The 11,477-nt window shown below is 45.6% G+C and overlaps 1 pseudogene; it reads right to left on the minus strand.

Annotated features, from left to right (window-relative positions):
* The window catches only part of LOC144828221 (RAB6A-GEF complex partner protein 2 pseudogene), a 47,819-nt pseudogene extending 36,543 nt beyond the window's left edge, over positions 1 to 11,276 (minus strand).
* Positions 11,277 to 11,477: the final 201 nt, after the last annotated feature.

An 11,477-nucleotide genomic window follows, 5' to 3' on the forward strand; every position in this document is an offset into this window, starting at 1 on the left:
TAGTGCTTTGCTGCCTTTCAAGGAATTACCCCAGGGAAAAGTTAAGCCGACTGGGTCTGGTGGCCCATAGGACTAATGCGCTCACTGCAAGGTCCTGTGTTCGACCTCATGGTCACATGTTCAAATCCCAGCCGGTCCACTCAGCCTTTAATCCATCTGAGGTTGATAAAATGAGTACCACTGAGTTGGGTAACAATAAACATCTGTTAATCAGTACCAATATGCTTACTGGTGAAATATCACTTTACAAATACACATGTTATGGGGTCGATGCAGCCACCTCCAAAAATGTAACATCGCCCCTTCTTGGGGAAAAGTCGTATGTGAGGCCCCCTTGCAAAAATCAGGTTTGTCCCTAAGTATCTCATCTCAAGGGACTGGGTTAGAGGACTGCATCCCTAGGACACAGAAGGAGGAAGGTCTGTGGGTTGCTCACCTGCTCCTGAACCCCTATCTGAGTGGAGCAGGTTCACCCCCACTCTGAGGCTTCTGTCCATGATGTGCACAGCAAGAGGAACACTGTGCTCAGCTCCTGGCCGCTGGAGGCAGCACAGGCAGGAACACAGAGACGTCTGGCACCCATGTTTGGAGAAAGCAAGGCTGTGGTTGCCTTTGGGCTTTCCCAATAGCCCTCAGTGACCCTTGCAGCTGGGTGTGCCCTGGGTAGAAAAGGGGCACCCCTAAAGAAACAACAAGAAAATAACCAAAAGAAAAAGCAGGAAAGCCTCTTTTTTGATGTGCATGCTCTCACCAAAAGTGCAATTGTTAATGCCATGATGCCCCATGAGGGAGCTGAAACTGTGCCTTTTAGCTTCTGTTAGCTTCTGATAAATAGACTGTATTTGGGGGGCGGGGGGTCAGGAAGTGCACCAGTACCTGAGAATGTTTTAGAAAAATGTTGCCATAAGTGTCCTGGGGCCTTACATGTATGCATGGCTCCGGGAGAGGTTTTCACTGAGTTTATGTACTCCTGCAGCTTGAGCTTTTGCTCTTGGGTTCAGACTTGCTAGAATCCCCCGTGGTTGGTCCTATGACTGCAATTGTAGTCCAGGTATGGCAAAACTAGTCTAAGACACATGTTTTGAATTGTAGAAAACATTTACGATAATGCTTATGAGGAACAATACTATGTTTATCATTATAAAGGATGCAATTGAATATGATTATCAACCTTATTCATTTTATTGGTATTGAAAAGTTGAAACATGACATTCTGCTCCTTTCATTAATGTGGTGATACCATGAAAAAGCCAGTAGATGGGCTTGTTGATAAAACACCTCCTTATGCTTTGATGGTGTACCTAGAATAGGTTGGGGGTATTGTGGTTCTAGAGTTCAAGGCCCACTAGCAGGTTAATGTGATAAGAAGCTGACTCCAAAGATATTTCCATCTTATTGGATTTCTAATTTAGTGTTCAGCATGTATTAGAGTGTGTGTGTGTTTGTGTGGGTGTGTGTATTAATAGTACTTTTCTTTTTTTAAGGCATTGTGTGTTGAAGTTGTGCATTAATGAGTTTGGATTTCTAGCTGTTGAACGTGGCCCTTCTTAGGGGATTTTCCGAAAACATTTTGCTTTTGGTCTTACTAGTTTTAGCTGATTCTCTTTTCATGGCATTAAGACTCTGGGAGCTTGGCCACTGTAATGCGATGTGAGAGCGCACGTGCCCTGCCTACCAATGCTAAAAAGTGGTGCTTCCTTGATTGGTTTTGCTGTTGTATCTGTGATTACCCTATACACAGGCATATCACATACACAGGACAGTTACTGCACTGTCTAAGGGTGGGACGCAGCAGTGATTGTGCCAGAATAGTCATTCAAACATGTATGAAGCCTGCCATTGCAGGCCTGTGGGTGCGCAGTTGCACCTATTTTCAGGTTGACATTTCTATCTTATTAGCTAATCCTGAGTGAGCTTTCCACTACCACTAGAGCACCCCTAGGGTAAGCACTGGGGGTGGAGCAAGTGGAATACAAAGGGAAGGGCAGGTGAACATGTATGTTGCCTGACCAGGTACTGAAGAACCTTTGTGTGGGTTTTCCTTACCTAGGAGGTTGACCCTTTTCATGTGACACCACCGGATGTTGCCAATTCTTCTTTTAGTGGCTTTAAAGCTCTGGGCACTTTCCCACTGTAATGTAGTGGGAAAGTATGCATGCCCTTCCTACATATGTTAAGACATGGTGCTCACCTGATGTTTTCAAACATGTCTCAATCCTGCAATTGCAGGCCTGTGTGTGCACACTTGCACGTATTAGGTTTATTATTAGGCTTGCACATATTTCCCGCATGCCATTGAAAGCCTGTATGTACGCTCTTGCACCTATGGTGCTGTTAAACATGTGTCAAGTCTGTCATTATAGGCCTCTGTGTGCACAATTGCACTTATGCTCGGGCTGGCATTTCTAAACTCCTGCTGGTCCTGAGGGGACCTTCCCCTACTACTAGGGCACCCCTGGGGTAAGTCATAAGTGGTAAAGCAAGTGGTAGGTGAAAGGCAGGGCATGTACAAATGTGTGTTCCCTGCCCAGTCAGTGAGAAATGCCCATGTGCCCATGTGTGCTTTCACTACCTAAGAGGTGTGCTCTTCCCATAGGTTAAGATGGGGGAAATGGTTGATATTACTGCAAACTGAGCATTCTCAGAATGTTTCAGTGGATTCACAATGACAAACTTCTCGGGTTGTAAAGGGGGATTCGTCATTAACAGCTTAGAAATTTCCCTTCTATAAAGTGGACATTTATCTGCTGTAAAACTCTTTGTTTGCTATTTAGTTTGACTCCAGTCCACACTTGATACTGGGGAGCACATTAGTGCATCACTCAGAGACAGCTATAAACATTGGGCATGTAACTGGAACGACAGACCTCTGGCATTTGAGGGCCTGGATGGATAGAATGAAGCGTGAGGTCTTGACACTAGGCCTCTCAGAAGCCAGTTCATGGCTCCATAAAAGATTAAGAAATGCATTCCATTGTCCGATGCCAGACAGGACTGAAATTTAGGGGAGACATCAGTGGTTCAAAGGGAAAACCTCTGAACAACCCCCATCTTCAAAGGCACACTACAGTATAACTAATGGTGCCATACTTCAACAGCATGGAGATTCTCTTGTGGAGATGTGGTACTGGAGGTCATTGAATTGCATGGTGCCCACTGCCGTAGAAATCTGTTGTGCACAAGGAGGATTACTGGCATTTGAAGGGAGTGTGCACCCTTTCTAAATAGTGGCTGGCCTGGGCTGACTACCTGATGCTGTGTGGCACCCTGAAATGTGCTCTTCAAGGGTTTGTTGGCTTGCTTCTGTTATCTTGTAGCTGTCACAGGGACACCAAAGACCTCCCACGAGGGACTCATACTGTCTTCTTGAGATAGCTGGAGTGATTAAGTGCCCATATCATCTGTTGATCCCATCTGGTATCATGGCGTGAGTGAGGAAGCATTGTGGTAGGAGACTAGATTGCCTTGTGCGGAGCCCCAAAAGTACTCTCCACATTTAAGGAATTTGGCCCATGCATTGTGGGGCATCAAGATGCATGTGTCTTGTTGGTGGTGAGCAGATTCACTGGTTGAAGGACCCCCACGTGGCCCACTTTGTCTATCGAGCCGCATCGCTCTCATGCAGCATGCCAATTGCATGCTCATTGCATACAGTGTCTGATTCACAGGTTGTGATCCTCTGAGGGAGGAGGGTGACTACCTTTAAAATGCATCGTTCTACTTCATGTGGTACTGCTGAACTTGCGCCAGTGTGTGTGAGACCGGACTCATCTGATGTGACCCATATCGACGCGCATCAGATGTTGTGCCTCATTTCCAGGGAGGTACGGACTTTGCAACTCTTTGTTGTTGGTGACTGGACTTGTCTGTTGCAGCACTATCAACGTGTACGAGAGATTGAGCATCATTTTCATTGATGTATGGAATTTGCAACACTTCATTGTGTGTGACTGGAATTGTCTGGTGCGACCCGTGTCAACGTGCACCAGACATTATGCTTAATTTCCAGGGAGGTAATGAATTTGTAACTCTTTGTTGTGTGAGACCGGAATAGTCTGCTGCAACTCAGATCAATGTGCACCAGACAATGTACCTCATTTCCAGGGAGGTACTGAGTGTGTGACTCCTCATTGTGTGTGACTGGGACAGTGTGGTGCAGCCCGTATCAATGTGCAGTAGACCTTGTGCCTCTTTTTCAGGGAAGTGTGGCGAAACTGATTTGTTGCCTGGGTGCTACTTTAACAACTTGTGTCTGACAGGGTCCCCTGCTTCATCCCTCATTCATTGATTGTGCTCTTAGTGTGGTGGACCAATTGCCCTCGCCTAGCCCAACAGCTCTGTGTTGCGGGGTCGGGCTTGGGCGGTGAGAATTATTGACTAGGTTAAGGAACTCTTTTGAGAGCGATCAGAAGAGACTGCGCGATCCCCCTTGCGCTTTACAGAACTGAGCTGGTGCCAGAAGGCACAGTGTGGAATCACTTGATTAAATTACTATTGCCCTCAGCCCACTTCTGCTCTGCATAGAGTGGGTGAACTTACAGAGTGGTGGCCAAATGCCAATTTGTCAACTGACACCTAACTTTCCCTGCAACCTAACCCCACCTTCTTCGCTAACTAAGAGTGACTCCGGCCGCAGTCAGCCTAGTATCAAGGGCAAGGTTTCCTTTATCTCCAGCCCCTGGGTGTAGGTTGGTCAGGGTTAGCTGAATGGTGAGGGAGGACCTTGGCCACGGGGTCTGCATATGAAATATCAACTGACCTGCTGGATATCAGTTGCACCACATTTCTGTGCTTTGTGGTGTGTGAATGTGTCTATACAGACCTTCCTGATGTCCGTGGCACTGCGTATCAGTGCTGAATGATAATAATAATAATCTTTATTGCATGATTAATTAAAATCTTTGCAATTAGGCAATAAAAACAAGAAGGAAAAAAGTACATGAATAAACCTTTAGGAAAAACAATTTTTAAAAAGAACATTTAGAAAAGTTAAAAAGGTAAAAGAAGAGCCATGCGGATGGTACAGTACTATACATTAGAAAAGAAGGTCTTTCACGTTCAATTGTGACTTTGGTTATCTTGAAGAGCAGAAGCCATTTGCAATAAGTCAAATTTAATTACTAACCGCTGGGTTTAGGGCCGTGTTGACTAATTTCATAAAGCGCACTAGCCTACAAGCCAGTTGGATGTCTTCACCCTTAAAGCTCATCAACAGAGCTTGTCTGCGAGTTCGCACACGTCTCTGATTCCAAAGATTTGTTAGTAAGCTCTTTCGGATACTATCTAGAGCTTTGCAGCTACACAGCAGGTGCAGGACATCGTCTTTAGCCTTTTCACAAAGCCTACACTTGGGGTTGCAGTCCAGGCGCATCCAGGGGGGAAGATGTGGTTGAGATGATATTACCCCCATCCTCAACCTCAAAAAGTCTTCCTTTGCCTTCCTTGAAAAGCTAGTGCTAAGGTATGGCTGTGGTGAGGCGCTGATGTAGCCTTGAATCACAAACCACCCATGAGACCTCTTGGTTAGCGCTGTTTTGTCCTCTTCCAAGGAAATTATTTTCACTGATTTATTAACAAGACGCTTAAAGCAGTTGTGTGTACAACTCGAGTCCCAAGGATCTCTTAGCGCAAGGGAATTTATGGCTGCTTGGAGGTAGACCGTTGCAAGGGAGTCCTTGTTTGTTTCCAGTTCTTTCCAAAGATGGGCATTCAGAGAGTCAGTTTCCACATTCTTCACTTTGTGCCAGCATTTTACATATGCACCTTTGCGTGCGATTTGCTGCTTCTGTAGGCCAAACTTGAGCCTTAGCTGTGCTGGGGAAATGTATGGAGGAAGCGCGAATAATATTCGCAGTGTTTTACTGACCACGTTGTCTAAGATGGTCTCATCCTTCCCTCTCATACATTCACTGCCATATGTAATTGACGGCAGCAGTTTCGCACGAAATATGTCTAGCAAGGGGATTAAGTTTGGGCCCGCTATTTTATTTTTGATGTTTTTTAATGCAATGGCCAATGAGATCCCTCTGTTCCTTATTGATGTTTGTTGTTGCTTGAAGGAGCCATTTGAGTCAAAAATTATGCCCAGATACTTATATTCTTGGACTATTTCCATTTTTTTGTCTTGGAGAGACCATTGGAAAGCATGCCTTTTTGATTTTTGATTTAGTACCATTGTTAGATCTGGGGGTCTCTAGTTGGCAGAGGTAGGTACCACTGTCCATATAAGGACCCTTGCTTCTAGTCAGGGCAAGGAGATAACCCTCTGAGATAACCCCTGCTCACCCTCTAGGTAGCTTGGCACGAGCAGTCTAGGCTAACCAGAGGCAATGCGTAAAGTATGTGTACCAACACTCACAGTAACACAGTGAAAACACCACAAACTGACTCCACAACAGTTTAGAAAAATAAAGGTATTTTTAATCTAAACTACACAAGACCAAAACGACAAAAATCCAACATACACAGTTCAAGAATATGGTTTCGAAAAGAGTTCTTAAGGTCGCAGCGATGTTCGATTTTCCCGCACCGTCTGGTGCGTCCCGCAAACGAAGGATGCGACGTCTCTGGCAGCGGCGTCAGGCGCTGCGACGATCTCGACCTCCGTAGCGGCGGGAAACTTCTCGCACTGTCGGGGATGCGCTCCGCAAGCGAGCGATGCGACACTTTTCAAGTTCAAAAGTCACGCAAGCTTAGTTTCAAGCTTCCCAGCACAGGTACAACTTCCAGAGGCCCCACAACTGGATCAAGCACTCTAGAAGGACAGAACTCTCTCAGTAGAGTTCAGGGAAGCTGGGGGCGAAGTCCTTTTGTTCCTGGGACTTCAAAACAGGGAGCCAGCTCTTCTCAGGTCCTTGGAGACTCCTTTCAAGACAGGGGACACAGCTCAGCAGCAAAGTCCTTCCCCTCTCCTTGGCAGCAAAGCAACAGGTCAGTCCAGCAGAGCAACAGCAGGACAATCTTCCTTCTTCAGTTTCAGCTTTCTCCTTGGCAGAGGTTCCTTCTTGATTTCCAGGATGATCTAATTTTCTGTTATCAGGGGTCCTGTACTTATACCCCTAAAGCCTTTGTTCTCTTGGTGCATGTGGGCCCTGAGCCCGGTCTAAACCAGTTCTGGGTGGATCCTGAGCACTTTGTTTTGCTGGCTGCATCCTTCCTTTCAGAGTGAGGGGCAGGGTCCTCAGCCGCCCAGCAGGGGGGTGGAGCCAGCATTGTGGAAGGCAGGCACAGACCTATTCAGCCCAGGTGCTAACTCCTCCCACCACTCCAGTTGCAAATGCAGTCATTCAGCCTAGTGCTGACTCATCCAGCCTCCTGGTGAATTCCCCAGCCCCTGTCACTCTCAAACCAGACAGTCAATACACAAACAGGCCCAGACACACAGAAGGGTCAGACAAGAGAACAGCAACTTTCTAAAAGTGCTCAAACACAGGATTTAAAAACAACCTTTCCTAAAAGATGTGTTATTAAAGTCTGAGTTCAGGGATACTAGATATTTATGTCCTATCTTGTTCCTATGGGAAGAAATGCTGTTAACCACTGTAGCCAGCATCCCCCATGTTAACCTATGGAGCAAGATAGTCTTACAGTAGTGAAAAACGAAAATGGCTGTAATTCACTACCAGAACATGTTACCTGCACCAGTACATGCTCTACCTTTCATATACACTGCACCCTGCCCAGGGGGTACCTTGGGCCTTCCATAGGGGTGGCTGATGTGCACAAAAAGGGAAGGGTTAGGCCTGGTCAGTGGGGACACTGACCAGGAGGACGTGGCAGTTCTAAACTGCCCATAGGCACTGAAGTGGCAGGCCTGAGACACCATTTTATAGCTACTCCTGTGGGTGGCACAATCAGTGCTGCAGGCCCACCAGTAGCATTTGTCATCACCAGCCCTGGCACACCCAGTGCACTTTACTAGGGACTTCATAGTGATACAAATATGCCAAACATGTATATTCAATCAGAATAATAATTTACACAGGGAGCACTTACACTCTGGCACTGATCAGCAGTGGCAGAGTGTCCAAAGCATCTAAACCAGCAAAAAAGAAATCCAGCACAGCATCAAAAATACAGGAGGTAGAGGCAAAAAGATAAGGGAAACCACGCCAAAGATGCCAGGTCTAACAACCATCACCTTTGATTTTTCTGTGTTTACGCTTAGCCCGTTCTTTTCGGCTAATTTGCTCTCGGTGTTAATGAGGTGTTGCAGGCCGACTGGTGTTTGGCTGATTAGTAACAGGTCGTCTGCGTATAGTATGTTGGACAGCGTAAAACCCCCTAACTTTGGGGCATGGTGGTTACAGTTATCCAGATCTTTGGAGAGGTCGGACATAAAAAGGTTGAACAGGGTCGGTGCGAGAACGCACCCCTGTTTCAACCCTTTTGTGGTTGATATTTCTTTGACAGACAATTACCGGCCCCCAATTTTACTTGGATCCAGGTATCTGTATGTAATAACATCAGAAGTTTCAGCAGTTTGGGGTCAATTCCCCACCTTGAAAGTTTTGCCCACAGTTTTCCTCTGTCAATGCTGTCAAATGCAGCGGAAAAATCGATGTAACACACATATAGTGGTTATTTGTGTTTTATAGTAGCATCTGTCATCAGGGAAAGGGCTAAAATGTTTGTCGTGGTCCCCATATTTTTTTGAAAACCGGTTTGATTAATGGGGATTAATTTTTTGCGTGACGCCCATGCGGTTAATTCCTCCAAGAGGAGCCCCGAAAAATATTTGGCGTCTACATATATAAGGGCTATGAGCCTATAGTTCTTTGCCTCGTTCTTATTACCCTTTTTGTAAATTGGGGCTATTATTGAACCCCTTCAGGAGGATGGGAGTTGTTCGGCCCTCCAGATTTCTACAAAAAGGGGGAGCAGTTGGTCGGCCCAATAAGTTGGATCTTGCTTATAGAGGATAGGTGGAATTCCATTTGGGCCTGGAGCTCCCTCCTTCCGGCCTTTCGCGATTCTACCCTTCAGCTGGACTGTTGAACCTGGGAAGTTGAACTCCTCAACGAAGGGTTTAGAAACCGTCTGGGTGGCTTGACAAAATCTGGGGCTTTGTTGGTTTTTGCATGAGCCCTCATCGTTAAAGTGTTTAAACAGAAAATTTGCCCAGGTGTCCTCAGTGATATGAGAGTTCACGCCATGGGCATTCGGATTCTCTATTTTATTGATGGTGTTCCAGAATCTTGCGCTGTTGTTGTTTTTTAAATCATAGAGCAGTTTCGCCCAGATTTGTTCAGTGGACTCCTGCTTGATTTGCCACAGGATTTTGTTCTTTTGACACTTTAATGCTCTCAGTTTGGTAATTAGGGCGTTATCACTCCCGGCTTTCCGCAGCTCGCGGAGTGTTCTATTTATGGCCGTTTTTGTTGCCCCTAAATCCTATAATAAAAGAGTCTGAGGATGTTTTTTTGAGTCGCTGATGGGCCGGACCGATGTTTTATGACATGACTGTACATCAATTTCTTGAGGCAATTTAGACTTGGAATTCGGGAGGGCAAAAGATTTCAAGAAAGACTCCCAGGCAGTAATGTTACCAGCATTCAGTTCTGCAGCACTTTCCCAGCACAGCTTCGCGTCTTTCGCTAGTCGCTCCGGATCACTGATGTTACACTTAATTCTTTTACATTTTGTAGTTGCCGATAGCTTTGGGCCATTGGTAGGAAATGTCAGAGCTGTTCCTTGAGCCCTCAGTGTCAGTTCCTGCGGGAGATGGTCGCTGCAGTCGAATGTGCCAATTCTAAAGGCTTGTACTAATGTGAACATTGAAAAAGACAGGAAGGTGTAGTCAATCGCCGAGCTGCCCATGGTATTATGGAAAGTTGCCGCCTGGGGTCTGTCCCCCAGGGACCGGCCGTTTATCGAAATCAGGCCAAGGTTTGATAAATCTTCCATTAACCTTTTTGATAGTTTTGTCAAATTGCCCCATGGACACACTTCCAGTGGGGGAATCCCCCTGGCAAGCAGATTATCTTCCCTTGGCGGATTCTTGCCAGATGACTTCGAAAGGAACATGTTAAAGTCTCCTGAGACAATAAGGTTCGAGTTTTCTGCTTCCGTTATTAGTTTAGTCAGTTCTGTCACTAGGTGTTTAGCCCCGCCTTTTTTGCCTTTTGGGTGCAAGTAAGTGTTAACCAGGATTAATTCCTGCTTGATGGTTCCCAATGTCGATATTTCCAGCTGGACTCCAATGATCCCGTTTTCGATCCCCGAAGTATTTTTGTTAAGGAGTTCTTTTGCGTTATTTATTGTTTGTATCGAGGTGAGTATGGTTAAGCCTCCTTTCTCGTGACCACATTTTGAAGTTCTCCTTGCTGGGAGGTGGAATGTTTTATAACCCTGAAGATGGAATGGTTCTGCTAACCAGGTTTCCTGCAACAAAATTAAGTCATACTCCTGGAAGTATGTCAGTAAGTTTTTGTTAAGGGTCTTTGCTCCTAGTCCATTTATGTTCCAGGAACACATTTTTAGTGGCGGCCTTGTGTTTAGGGAGGTGCTGTTTCTTTCCTTAAATTGTCATTGGGCGGGCTGTCTAATGTTGATTGTTTTAGCGATCCAATCCCATTCATGATGTGGGATCATATTTTTTTGCTGGGGGGATGCACCGGCCTTTCTTTCGGCTGAGCTTCCACGTGCTCCTCTTAGTAAGGTTTTTTTGAGTGTTCCAGGCTGGTGTTTACTCAAGGTCGATATAATCTTTTCTTGGGAATTACGAAGTAGGGTAGCCGGGTAGCCGGTGGTGAGGTATGTTTTGATTCGAATCCCCCATTCTTTCAGTTGTTTTTCTTCTTTTAGAATTTTCTTCCCCAGTTCTCCTGTGTTCCAGATTGTTTTTGTTATTTCCTGCTCGGATAGGTGTTTCATAGTAATAAATTCAATAATTCCAAGTTTTTACTAGTAAGCGTGCTTAAGGATATAATCGAGTTCAATACTCGAAGGATGTTACTTCGGTTTAGAATATCCTCATAGCCTTTGGATCTATAGTCAGGAATGAAGAGTATTGTTTTATACTCATCATCTGTGGTAGCATCCAGTAGTAATTCATGATTTGTAGCCCATCCCATACTTTGATGTATATCGTAGACTTGTGAGCCCTGCCCTCTCTGGGCTTGTGAGCCATGCTCTCTCTCGGTCAAGGGACCCGAGTTAACTATAAGATGGTAGGGGTCATATTTGTTGTTCTCCAGCAATGGTCCAGATATTGTCTCGGAAGCTGTATTTTCAGCTGGTCCAGAGACTTGAACTCTCCGGGTCTGTGATTCCATGTCAAGCTTTACATTGATTTCTTTTTTACTGGCTGTTGAAAAGATACAGGTAGCGGGATTCCAAGGGTTAGTGCCTCCAATCGGTTGGACAACCAGATTGTGAACTGTTAGTGAATCCGCTATCTGGGGAGATAAGGATTTTTTTACACTTTTGTTTGTCGCCCCCAACTCGCCACGTTTTAGCCCTTCTTCATCTGACCC

Source organism: Lissotriton helveticus, chromosome 4_1, assembly GCF_964261635.1.
Source record: "Lissotriton helveticus chromosome 4_1, aLisHel1.1, whole genome shotgun sequence".
NCBI lineage: Eukaryota > Metazoa > Chordata > Amphibia > Caudata > Salamandridae > Lissotriton > Lissotriton helveticus.